At 43.9% G+C, this 13,528-nt stretch overlaps 1 non-coding gene across 1 annotated transcript; it reads left to right on the forward strand.

The window, feature by feature from the left end:
• Nucleotides 1-12,596: 12,596 nt before the first annotated feature.
• On the forward strand, nt 12,597-12,734 carry LOC114814060. Its single transcript, XR_003761802.1, has one exon. It is a non-coding gene; the product is annotated as a small nucleolar RNA SNORA7 (small nucleolar RNA).
• The last annotated feature ends 794 nt before the right edge of the window (nt 12,735-13,528 follow it).

The following is a 13,528-nucleotide window of genomic DNA, read 5'->3' on the forward strand; positions in this document are numbered from 1 at the left end:
GAACCCGGATCATTTTCACTCTCAGGTTTATGCTCTCTCCATTGGGCAAATCTGCTTCTTACAGAGCATTGTACTAAGAGCTTGGAAGAATACAACAAGAGTTGGTGGACTCGTTCCCCGCCCGCAAGGAGCTTCAGAGTAACGGTGATATTTGCTAAGTGCTTAGTATGTATCAAGCGCTGTATTGAGAGCTGGGATAGACACAAGATAATCAGGTTGGACAGAGTCCATGCAGTCATTCTTCTTAATATCCTGGTGTAACTTGTTCCAGTACCCTACCCAAGAGGTCGATTGGCTTTTGGGTCAGAGTTTGGTGTGAGGGAAAGAAAGCCCGAGTGGTATAATTTGCCCATTTCGCCCTTTGATTGTGAGCCCCTCAGGGACCGTGTCCAACCTGATTATCTAGCATCTCTCCCTGTGCTTAGTACAGTGCTTGGCACACACTAAGTACTTAACGAATACTATTATTATCATTATGATTATTATCATTAGGCCATTTTCATTAGAGATATAGGCCTTGGGATGGTTTATCGAAGCACTGTGGCTTAGTAGAAAGAGGACAGGCTTGAGAGTCAGAGGACCTTGCTTCTAATCCCCACTCTTCCACTTGCCCGCCGTGTGACTTTGGGCAAATCACTTCATTTCTCTGTGCCTCAGTTTCCTCATCTGCAAAATGGGGATTCAATCCCTCTTGATCCTCCTGCTTAGATTGTGAGTCTCATATGCAATCTGGTGATCCACTCCAGCACTTAATACAGTGCGTGACACATAGTAAATGCTTATCAAAAACTATTATTATTATTAACAGACAATTGTAAAGGCACCAAGACTGGCAAATATTCTAAGAGATAATGGGGTGGTCTCACACCCTCTCGATAAAAGATAGGCTGGTAGCAGAGATTCATTCTGGACATTCCTCTCTTCTCATTGGTTACGACCACCTGCCCTTCAGCAAAAGTGGCTCTCGGCTAAGAGCCTGATTTGCCATCTTTTCTCTCCAGACCCACCATGAGAAGATACCCAAACCTAAATCCTAGCTGGATGTTTCCTAGTCTGAGGAGACTAGCTGAGTGTTAATAAAAGAAGAAGATTCTTTGTGTAATTCGCCCAAAGTCTGAAGGCCCATGTTCCAAATAGTTTTGAAAAGAAAGGGAAATGTATATATAAATTTGATTTATTAAAGAAAAGGGATATTATTAAGTTCAAAACATATTTAGTCCTGAGCAACAAACTGGAACCTCATAAAACCGAGGCTCAGCTAACTTTAATGGAATCATGATGTCGACCATATATTTGGAAAATCTTAATACACTGCATCAAGAAAGGGGCGGTTTTGTTGGCAGATGGAGTCATTTAAATCTCTTGAGCTTTCTAAAAACTCAAACCTGCACCACCTCTCTCCTCTCCTCCTTACATTCCACCTCCTTTACCAATTTCATTTCGTCTAGATATGAGCAAAATAAAGCGCGTCTCCAGCCCTTTTCATTGATTTCAGCTCTTGCTTCCCTGCCCTTGATTTGTACGTTGAGACCAACATCAACCGCCTCTTCCTTACCTGTTGCACCAGAAAGCAAATCCCACATCGGCCACTGAGACCATTCGTGACACATGAGACCCCAGTCGGGTGAAGAGACGGGGGTCTTGGTCCAGAGCCTGATGGTCCTTTACCGAGAAGCGGCGTGGCCTGGTGGAAAGAGTACGGTCTTGGGAGTCAGAAGGTCATGGGTTCTAATCCTGGCTCCACCACTTGTCTGACCCTGGACAGTCACTTGATTTCTCTGTGCCTCAGTTACCTCATCTGGAAAATGGGGACTGAGATTTTGAGCCCCACGGGGGACAGGGACTGTGTCCAAGTCATTTTGCTTGTATCCATCCCAGCGCTTACATTTTGAGCCCCACAGGGGACAGGGACTGTGTCCAAGTCATTTTGCTTGTATCCATCCCAGCGCTTACAGTGCCTAGCACATGGTAAGCACTTAAGAAATACCATCATTATTATTATAAGTATATAATTATAACAATTATTGTCACAATAATACAGTTATTATTAAGTTAGCAAGCTTCTCAGTGCCTTGATTTCCCATTTATAAAATGGAACCAATAAAGTCAGCTTTCTAGCCACTTCAAAGGGTGTTTGGAGGACAAATATGGGAATGCCTATTTAAGGTTTGGAGCTCTTCAGATTACAGGGGTTGTATGAACCCAAAAGAGTTCCAGCCCCAAAAGTATCCTATGCCAAAGCCTACGTCTGATTCCAATGGTACATTATGAGGTTCAACGGGGTGCTATGCTCCAGTCTGTGGGGGTGAACCCATAGCCCTCCAAGTCACTCCCCTCACCCCCAGGGATTTCCAGGGAAGGAAGATACTGGGAATCGAGGAATCACTCATATTTACTGAGTGCTTACTATATGCAGAGGGTTGTACTAAACACTTGGGAGAATACAATGTAAGAGAGTTGGTAGACGAATTCCCTGCCCCCATTGAGCTAGTTACCAGTCGCTCTAAGCCCCCAGGAGTAACTCTCTAGGAGGGATCGCATCTAAAGTCACATCTCTTGTGCGTTTTGCACGCAATAACTGTTCAATAAATACAACTGAATGAATGCACGAATCTCCTCCAAGAGGTCTTCCTTGATTAAGGTCTCCTTCCCCAGGCTCACTCTCCCTTCTGTGTTGCCTATGAACTTCAATCTGTAACCTTTCGGACAGTTGATATTTTCCCCGCTGCCAAACCACTGCCAATAAATGATCTATTATAAATTCCTCAGTTATTCGAAGTAATGTCTGTCTCCCCCTCTAGACTGTAAGCTCGTTATGGGCAAGGGATGTGTCTGCTAATTCTTTTGTACTGTACTCTCCCAGTCAAGCAATGGGAGGTCTTGAGCGCCTACTCTAAGCAGAGCACTGTTCTACGCACTTGGAACAGTACAGTATAACCATATCAGATGCATTCACTTCCCACAATGATCTTTCAGTTTAGAGGGGGAGACATATCAATATAAATAAGTAAAATACAGAGGCTGAGGGGGCCGAGGGGGCTGTGAATAAAGGGAGCAAATCAGGGCGAGGCAGAAGGGAGTAGGAGAAGAGGAAAAGAGCGTTGAGCCAGGAAAGGCCTCTTGAAGGACTGTGCCTTCGGTAAGGTTTTGAAGGTGGGGAGAGTAATAAATAAAAAATAAAATGGTGGTATTGCTAAGCACTTCCTTTGTGTAAAGTACTGTCCTAAACGCTGGGGGGATACAGGTGATCAGGTCGTCTCGCGTGGGGCTCACAGTTTTAATCCCCATTTTACAGATGAGGTAACTGAGGCCCAGAGAAGTGAAGTGACTTGCCCACACTCACACAGCTGACAAGTGACAGAGCCGGCACTCGAACCCATGACCTCTGACTCCCAAGCTCAGACTCATTCCACTGAGCCACGTAATGTGTGCACATGCCTGTATCATCTTCTATTGTTTGTCAGACCACCCAAACTCTGAAACTATGGCTTGCTTATCTTGCTTTACTCCCTATTTATATATGACCAAAGTGCTCTGGCTTCTCAAAAGGTTGTGTTCTTAGAAAATCAGCATGAACTATAGAGCAAAATACCACTGGCATTTGGCCATACATTTAAAATTGCCTCTCCATAAATGCCTCTCTTTCCATCTAGTTCTGCAGTCTCTTTCAGGCGATTCCCCTCCTGGGATATAATTTACCCCAGTGCCTAGAATCAATCGATCAGTGGGATTTATCGAGTGCTTACTGTGTTCAGAGCACTGTACTAAGCGCTTGACGGAGTAATAATAATAATAACGTTAATAATGGTGGTATGTGTTGAACATTTACTATACACCAAGCACTGTACTAAAAACCTGGGTAGATACAAGATAATCAGGTCCCACATGGGCCTCACAGTCTAGATGGGAGGGAGAAGAGGGATTATTGAATCCCTATTTTGCAAATGAGGGAACCGAGGCACAGAGAATAATAATAATAATAATGTTGGTATTTGTTAAGCACTTACTATGTGCAGAGCACTGTTCTAAGCGCTGGAGTAGCTACAGGGTAATCAGGTGGTCCCACGTGAGGCTCACAGTTAATCCCCATTTTACAGATGAGGTAACTGAGGCACAGAGAGGTTAAGTGACTTGCCCACAGTCACACAGCTGACAAGTGGCAGAGCCGGGATTCAGACCCATGACCTCTGACTTGCCCAAGGTCACCCAGCAGGTGAGTGGCGGAGCCATAATTAGAACCCCGGGTCCACGGACTCCCAGTCCCGTGCTCTTCGCATGACGTGATGCTGCTTCTGTGCAATACATGGCAATTAGTAGACAGAATCTTTGCCTTCAGGAAATTTTCAGTTGCGTTAAATAGGGCTGCACAGCCAGTGAAAACTCAGAAAATTCTCGTTGTTGGACTAGACACCGGAACCATCTTCCGCAATGGCATTTTTGCCCTTTCCTTTCTTCCCCTTTCGTCTTATCATTCCTTTAAAATCTGGCTTGCTCTTTAACTTATGACTGTCTCTGTGAAGCTTTTATTACGTTCCAAGGCTACTAATGTAAAAATAAATGTTTAATTGGGTATTTCTGAGCTGTTGTGGTGCCCTGTTTCTTTCTCCCCCACCCCGACACCAGCTAAAAAGAGGTCTTTCCAAATTATCATAGACTCAATCAATCATTCACTCTTACTGAGTGCTTACTGTGTGCATTCATTCAATAGTATTTATGGAGAGCTCACTATGTGCAGAGCTCTGTACTAAGTGCTTAGGATGTATAATTCGGCAACAGATAGAGACAATCCCTGCCCAATAACAGGCTCACTATACTAAGTGCTCCGGACAGTAAAGTAGAACAGTCAGAGAATAAATCATGAGATTCCCTGGTAATCAAATGAATTAATTTTTATGAACACAAAACACGAATCAAAATTGGAATTCTTTCTGTGGGTTCGAGTCTTCCTCTGGACAGCCTGAACAGCTGTGAGTGCTCTGCTTGATAATCTTTGCCTAAGTGGGAGCTATGTAAATTTTGATTTGTATAAAACTTCTCTTCGACGCTCCTCTGATGCTCATTCAAAATACGTAAGATGCAAATATAGTCTCCGTGAAGATAGCTGATACCTCACTTCATCTCGTTTTCATTCCCGAATTTCATTCCTTCATCCAAGAAGGTGGTATTCTGTGGGTATTGTAATCATTTCTCAATACGAAAATTATTCTCATGAAGGAAATGTCAGCAGAGCTCTCGAGTTGCAGGCTGAGGGAAAGGGGCTTCATTTATAATTTAAGGAGGCCTTTAATTAAGGACAAAGATAAGTATTCTGACATAAAAAAGTGGAAGGTGCTTACAATGCTTCAAAGGAAAGACACACTAACCACAGAAGCAACCTCAATGATTCTCTTTAGTAAAGAGAGACTCATTCATAAAAGTACAGGGCTTGGGAATACACAGATCTATGCTATTGATCCGCCACATTTACGGCAGTGTGAGCTGTGATTAGTAGCAGGGTCTAAAAGAAGCAGCGTGGCCTAGTGGAAAGAGCCCGGGTCTAAGAGAAGAGTTGGGTTCTAATCCTGCCTTCCACTACGTGCCTGTTACGTGACCTCGGGCAAGTCATTTCACTTCCCTTCGTCTCAATTTCCTCATATGTAAAATGGGGATTCACCACCTGTTCTCCTTCCTACTTAGACTGTGAGCTTAGTATGGGACAGGGACTGATAATCTTGTAGGTATCCCAGCATTTAACATATAACAAATATTATTATTATTAAAGGAACACAGGTCTGTGAGCCAGAAGGCCTTGGTTCTTGTCTCCATTTTTTTATGGCATTAGTTTAACGCTTACTATGTGTCAGGCACTGTCCTAATCTAGTAAGATACAATCCGTGTCCCACATGGGGCGCACGGTCTTAATTCCCATTTTACAGATGAGGTAACTGAGGCCCAGGGAAGTTAAGTGACTTCCCCAAGGTGACACAACAGACGTGAGGCAGAGCTGGGATTAGAACAAAGGTCCTTCTGACTTCCAGGCCTGTACTCTATCCACTGGGCAACGCTGCTTCTTTTTTCTGACCCTGACATCCTGTGTGGCCTAGGCCAGGCTCCTAACCTCCCTGTTTTTAGTTTCCTCATCTGTAAAATGGGGATAATAATAATGAGATTAATGAAGTGAGATGGTGGGGGCTCTTCTCATATTCTTATGTGGATAGCGTCCCTTCATTTTCAAAGCTAAGACCCAAAGGGCAAATCCTTTGCCTGGGTGGGCTGAAAAGACCAACGTGCGACCCAGACCCTATTCCTTATCACGTGCATGGAAAGGAGTCCGATCCAGGTGAGGTTTGGCTTTCCTCCTCCACTCTCTGAATCTCTTTTCCAGGTCCTCTCAGGAAGTACACCGTGCCGAGGAGTGCTCAATAGATCCTGATACTATCACCATGGGGAGAAGACAGCTGAGAGTCCCCGAATGGAGAACAAAGACTTAAGAGGGCAAGCAGAGGGGTATTCGAAAGGCACTGATAACCCAAAGCCTTCAGGTTCTCTTTACCCGGAGGAGGACAGTACGGTACCCGAAGCCTCTGGTTACGGCCCCCCTCCAAAAGAGAAAGGGAAGGAAGGAGTACCCGCTGGAACACACAAAGAGAATAAGTCCCTTGTGTCCACAGACTATCTGGGATAAGGAAAGCAACGATCTGGTCTACCCCCGTGAAACAGCCGCGGGTCATTTTCCTCGAGGCCCGTCGGGTTTAAAACAAACAACTCTCTGAAACATGAAGACCCGTCTCCACACACATGCACACGCACATGTGCACACACACACACACACACAAGCAGAAAGACCCAGCTAATGATGAGAAACCAAAAGGGAGCTTTTTCTCAGACCAGCTGGTGTTTTCTTGCTGAGGTCTTGCTTGCTTGCTTGCTTGAGGTCTTGTTTTCTTGCTCCACGTCCTCCTCTCTAATGAAAGTTCAGGTAATTCTTTTCCCTTTCCTCCTCCTGCCAAAGGCCTTTTAACCAGATATTAAACACCGATTACAGCCAAAATGGATTCTGGTTGCTGGGGCCATTCTTCTTACCAAACACCTTTAGCTTGTTCGATTTCCCTGACTAAATAATAACACTCTCCTTAGAGAAGAGACTGTGGAAAACACCTGTTCTTTCCCCTCTATGTGGGATTTTTACATGCTCATTTCCTCTTCTCCCACTCCCTTCTGCGACACCCTTGCATGGATGTGCACCCCTCCCTCAGCCCCACAGCACTCCTATTCATATCTGTAATTTATTTATTATTAACATTTTCTCCCCCTCCACACTGTGAACTCACTGTGGGCAAGGAATGTGTCCACCAATATCTGTTAAACTTCCAAGCGTTTAGTACACTGCTATGTAGATAGTAAGCGCTCAATAAATATGATTGATCGATTGAGTGATTGACCCTAGGCTCAGAAAAATCAAGCTACAAGAAAACATTCACACACACACACATGAACATCTTTCTGGGTCAGATCAGACTTTCCTAACTTGGGAAGAATTGGACCTTGGGTTGATTAGAATAGTTTTGAAGAACTGTCAAAGCGTCATTAATACCTCAATCAACCATTCACTTCATTTAAGACAGGTACATCAAGATTCAGGGAATCATTCTCTGATTTTAGGAGTGATTGAGGACTGCTAAAAGGTGCGGTTTGGAAATTTTAATCAACACCCATAAAAAACTACTAAGCATCTAATTAGCGAAACTGTAAACCCCTTGAGGGCCGGGTTGTGCTATTGTATCATCCTCTCCCAAGTGCTTAGGACAGTGCTCTGCACACAGTACAAACAATAAGTGCTTGACAGATACTAGTGATTGAGATGGGGGAGATATGTCTCTGACTTGTGCTTTATTAAGAAATCTGTCCTCACCTCATGAATTATCGGAGATATTCCTCCCCTCCTACAATTCACGCAGGGTTTAAAAGTAACTCTAAAGAAGCAGCATGGCTTGCTGGAAAGAACGGGAGCCTGGGAGTCAGAGGACCTGGATTCTAACTGCAGCTCTGCCAATTGCCTGCTGTGTGATCTTGAGCAAGTCACTAAACTTCTCTGAGCCTCAGTTACTTCATCTGAAAATAAGGATTAAATCCTCTTCCTTCCAACTTAGACGGTGAGCCCCGTGTGGGACTGGGACTGTGTCCGACTTGATAAACTTGTATCTACCCCAGTGCTTGGGACAGTAACTGACACATAATAAGTGCTTAACAAATACCCTTAAAAGAAAAAAAGACACTCAGAAGTACTCTTGTCCCCTAAAAGCCAATGTGAAGTTGGATTTCAGAGCTTTTCTGAGGAAAAGCTCTTCATAAATGTAACCTATAATGAGAACAATAATAATAATTAATGCACTTGTAAGAAGTGCAATTCGGGCCGTATCGGGCCTGATTTGATCATAGTGTTTCATGGATTTATTCAACCAGCGGTGATTTAGCCTCTCCACTCCATTGTACCTGTAACCGATATTTAGAGAAATCACACACGATTTCACGGTCTTTAGAAATACCCACGAAGCTGGTCGGTTGTCACACAATCAGAACCAGACAGGGCAGGCCTGGTGCAAACAAAGAAAGCTAAAGGAACTGAAAACATTTCCCTTTCAGGGATTCAAATAGAGAAAGATACACAACCCCACTGATGGGGGTCCGTCCCCAGCACCTTCCGCTCCTGCTCGATCCCCACAGTGGTTAATCAAACCCCTCTGATCGTCAAGCGCAAATGCCAGTAGACCCTGGGTGAGCCTCACAATGCTCTCTTCTGGCCATGAAATCAAGTCCCTGTGCAATTACTCCAATGTGACACCTTATATAAGCTTGAAATCATGCCTTCACTTTAAACATTGTAAATCAATAAAATTATATTGTAGCCATTGACAACACATACAATTTTGCCTGTTTGATGTCCCATTACCGCAATTGAGCTAGAAATAGTTTTGGAAAAGCAGCTCTTCCCTTTCCCTAAGTGAGTAGGGTTGCTTTTTCCCCATGAGCCTGGTGGGGGCATATTTATAGATCACGAAATAATGTCAGACAAATTGCGGGCATGTACAGATTTGCTACTTTCCAATAAAAGGTGCCCAGTCCTAGCCCGAGCACCAGAATGTACCCACCCATTCTATTCTTCCACTATTTTGTCAGGACAATTTTACATTAAAAAGGCAGCCATCAAAGAGTGATGAACCAGCAAAGAGTGAAATAAAAGATAGCATGTAAAATGCCACTCTCATATGGCACAGATAGATTAAATTAAATGGCACACATAAGTCATTAAAAAAAATCCATGTCATTTATGTGAAATGTTCAGGATATCTCAGCTTGAATCAGCTGGAGAGAGGTATGTAAAGAAGGTTATTGGTCTTTATTCTCCTTTAAATATGTACCTGTAAATCCGCATACCTGTTCAACATAATAATGATGGTATTTGTTAAGTGCTTACTACGTGCCAAGCACTGTTCTAAGCACTGGGGGAGATACAAAGTTATCAGTTGTCCCAGGTGGGGCTCACACTCTTAATCCCTATTTTACAGATGAGGTAACGGAGGCACAGATAAGTGAAGTGACTTGCCCAAAGGCACACAGCTCAAAAGAAGCGGAGACGGGATTAGAACCCACGACCTCTGACTCCCAAACCCGTGCTCTTTCCACTGAGCCATGCTGCTCCCTCAAGCGGACAGGTTTCCTGGGGTATGGACTCTTCCATGGGACATCGAGAATTTCCCCACAGAGCTGAATGCCCACCGGGGAAGGCACAAGGGGAACAATAAGTCGAGTGAGTTGATTCAAGATGAAAGTAGTTCAAAAGAATAAAAAGGTGGTTCCCAAATGAGTTAGGGAAAGAGGCTTTGGGGAGCATGTGCAGCTGGAAATGAAAGGAAAGGGGCCATCACTGAAGACAATTCTACTTGGCTGTGAGGAAATGGGGGAAGGAATTTACAAACGGTGATGGGGGTGGGAAAAGAAAGGAAAGTTCGAAGAGCACTGGCGGGGGAAGGCAGGAGAAGCGGTCAAGGTGGGTGAGGAGAGGGCTCTCTGATCACCAGGGAGAGCAGATGCATCCAATGTACTTCTGATTTAGTGAAATTCACCTAACCATGTCATGGAATCTCTCTTTCCGACTCAATGCAGATACAAAAAGGGCAGCTACATTACTTGGCTAGACTTGTTCGAGCACATGATTCTGGCCAAATTTTGTAAAACTAGATGGAGTAATTGACCTTGGTTCAGGAACCAATCCCATAAATCTGCATATCGTTCCTATGGACAATTTGGATCCGATTGAGACACACTTTATTGGAAACCACCATGTCCTAAATCGCAGTACTGTCTGGGAACCTAGGGAAGATGGTGCCTCACCAACTGATTCGCCACTTCAGATCCTTTGGATCACCTCCCCAACTCCCAGGTGACTGGCCTAAGGGATGAAGCACAGGAGTCAGAAGGTCATGGGTTCTAATCCCGGATCCGCCACTTATCTGCAGTGTGATCAAATCACTTCACTGTGCCTCAGTTACCTCATCTGGAAAATGGAGATTGAGCTTGTGAGCCTCACGTGGGACAGGGACCGTGTCCATCCCGATTTGCTTGTACCCACCCCTGCGCTTAGAACGGTGCCTGACACATAGTAAGCACTTAACAAATGCCATCGTTATTATTATTATTAGATTGTAAACTCCTTGAGGGAAGGGATCGTATCTACCAACTCTATTATAGTGTACTCTTCCAAGAGCGTAGTACAGGGCTCGTCATACAGGAAGTGCTTAATAAACACACCTGAATGATTGATGGATTTACTGACTTCACTGGCTCTGACTGCCCAAACGTAAGAGGAGAGCGTAGTCTTGGGGATAGAGAAGTTAAAGGATGGCTGATCAGAGGAGGCTCAAGTCAGGGAAGCGGGGAGTGGGGAACCCCTCCTAAGAAAAGTGATGGAGGATGAACAGAGATGGATAGCCTAGCCTGGAAAAATCAGTAGAAGAGATACCACGTTGGGTGAAAATAATAATGATAATTGTGGAATTTAAACATTTACTAAGTGTCAATCGCTGTACTCAGTGCCGGGGAAGATACAAGATAATCAGGTCACATATGGGGCTCCCAGGCTAAGTAGGAGGGAGAACAGGGATTGGGGAGAAAAAGTATTGAATCCTCATTTTGAAGATGAGGGAACTGAGGCAAAGAGAAGTTAAATGACTTGTCCAAGGTCACTCAGCAGACAAGTGGCAGAGCTGAGATTAGAAACCCGGTCCTTTGACACCCAGGACTCTGCTGTTTTCATTAGTCTATGATAGAAAATCACTGGTGGAAGCCACTTCACGCTCTCAAACAGAAACTAGATGTGCCTGCTTAACTTTATTACGGACCAGTAACTAAAGAATGAATGGAATAATGACGTTAGAGAGTATAGTCAATAAATGTGAGGTTTACAAACCGGGAAGATATTTTGACAAGTTTCAAAATACCTCAAGCCTCTACTTTTCAAGGTGTTGGGATTTTTGTTTTCAATTCCTTTCTTATCAATAGAATTTATAGTTTCTGAGATTCAAATTCATTAACTCCCGAAAAAAAACTTCTCATCTGCTGAAAAAAAAGTAAAAGCTGTACTAAAACTTGTCAAATATTTCAGATTCCCAGCAGTATGCAAATCCAGTTTGGCTTGAAACCTACATGAATCTAAAAGTTCAGTGGGAAAAGGGTTTGATCAGTTATGGAGAAAAAAACTCCAAAATATTTGAAAAGGGGTTTCAATGTTTAGTACAGCACAGAACAAACAGCAGGCACTTAAAAGGCATGCTTGATTAATTGACTGGTTGATTGACAATCTGTGAGAAACCAATACAAATATATGGATATTGAAAGCCCAGAAATAAAGGATCGATTTCTATGGCACCAGGCAGAAAACTGAGGATGCTGAAGGAAAAAATCAGTCTTCATGTTGAGGAAAATTTCTGGTTGTGAAGATGGGCAGGTCAGCTTCATGTGTTTAGCTGGACTGTGTGAAAAATGGGAAAAGAGAGGAAGAAATTGATTTTGTCGACAGCAGAATGGGCTGAGAAGGCTGCTCTGTTTTTCCATCACCGATTGATATCAATATAATCCTTAGAACTTCGATCTGAGGTCAGAAAGAAGTCATCTGGACACCTGATAAAATTAACTTTCCCGCTAGACTGTAAGAACGCAAGCTCACTGTGGCCAGGAAACGTTTCTACCAACTCTGTTATACCATACTCTCCCAAGTGCTTAGTACGGTGCTCTGCACACAGCGAGTCCTCAAAAAATACAATTGATTGAATAACATCCGCGAAGACAAGTAGCAATGTCTCCCCCTTCAAACCCTTACCATGAAAGGCAACTCATATCAAGTCATCAAGTAATCAATCAGTGGTATTTGTTGAGCGCTTACTAAGTGAAGAGCACTTAATTCCTTTGGGAAACAGCTTGGCCTAATGGAAAGAGGATAGGACTAGTCTTCAGGAGACCTGGGACCTAATCCTGGCTGGGTCATCTGTCTGCCGTGTGACCTTGAGTGAGTCATTCAGCTTCTCTGTGCCTCCATTTCCTTATCTGTAAAATGGGGGCTTACCCTCTCAGCGTTGCACCTGGAGAGTTTCCAGTACTCTACCAGTCTCGACTACTGGAGGGAGAGTCAAGCAGAGGCCTAGCCATTCCATTCCTAGCTTGGGCAGTGGCTAGCGAGTGGAAGGCAATCTGCTACAAGTCAAAACTCTCCTGTGCTGGGCAGCAGCGGCACGAGAGAGAGTCGAGGGCAAAGACTCGAGTTTATTGTACAGAAGAAGGCAATGGTAAACCACTTCTGTATTTTTACCAAGAAAACTCTACAGATACACTACCAGAACGATTGCAGATGGACAGCGGGGCGTTCTGGGAGAGATGTTTCCCTGAGGTCGCTATGGCTTGAATACGACTCGACAGCATAAGAAAACAACAACAAAATGGGGGTTAAATATAAGTTATCTTTCCCCATTAGATCGGGACTCTCAGGTTGGACAGGGACCGTGTCTGATTTGCCTATCTTTATTCAGTCAGTCATATTTATTGAGCGCTTACTGTGTGCAGAGTATTGTACTAAGTGCTTGGAATCCTGAATCTACTCATAGTAAGCCACTAGTATTAGTAGTATGCTCTGTGGAATAACGAGCAATGTGTGTGCTGGGAATGGCTTGTCCTGTTATCCATCCCTAAGTATTAATGACTGATGTCCTTTGTATCCAGAACAAATGAACTGTACATTCCAAGTGCTTAGTACCGTGCTCTGCACATAGTAAGCGCTCAATTAATACTATTGAATGAATGAAATGGCCCACTGGGGATATGGGAACCGCTGTGAAAACAAGGGGGATGTGACCTTAGCGACAGGAAATGGAGCTAGATTATGGAAATTCAGGGATCCTCACAAGACGAATCTTTCTGTGTGACTTTGGGCAAGTCACTTCACTTCTCTGTGCATCAGTTTCCTCATCTGCAAAATAGATGAGCCCCACGCTGGACCTGA

Source organism: Ornithorhynchus anatinus, chromosome 8 (genome assembly GCF_004115215.2).
Source record: "Ornithorhynchus anatinus isolate Pmale09 chromosome 8, mOrnAna1.pri.v4, whole genome shotgun sequence".
NCBI classification, from domain to species: domain Eukaryota; kingdom Metazoa; phylum Chordata; class Mammalia; order Monotremata; family Ornithorhynchidae; genus Ornithorhynchus; species Ornithorhynchus anatinus.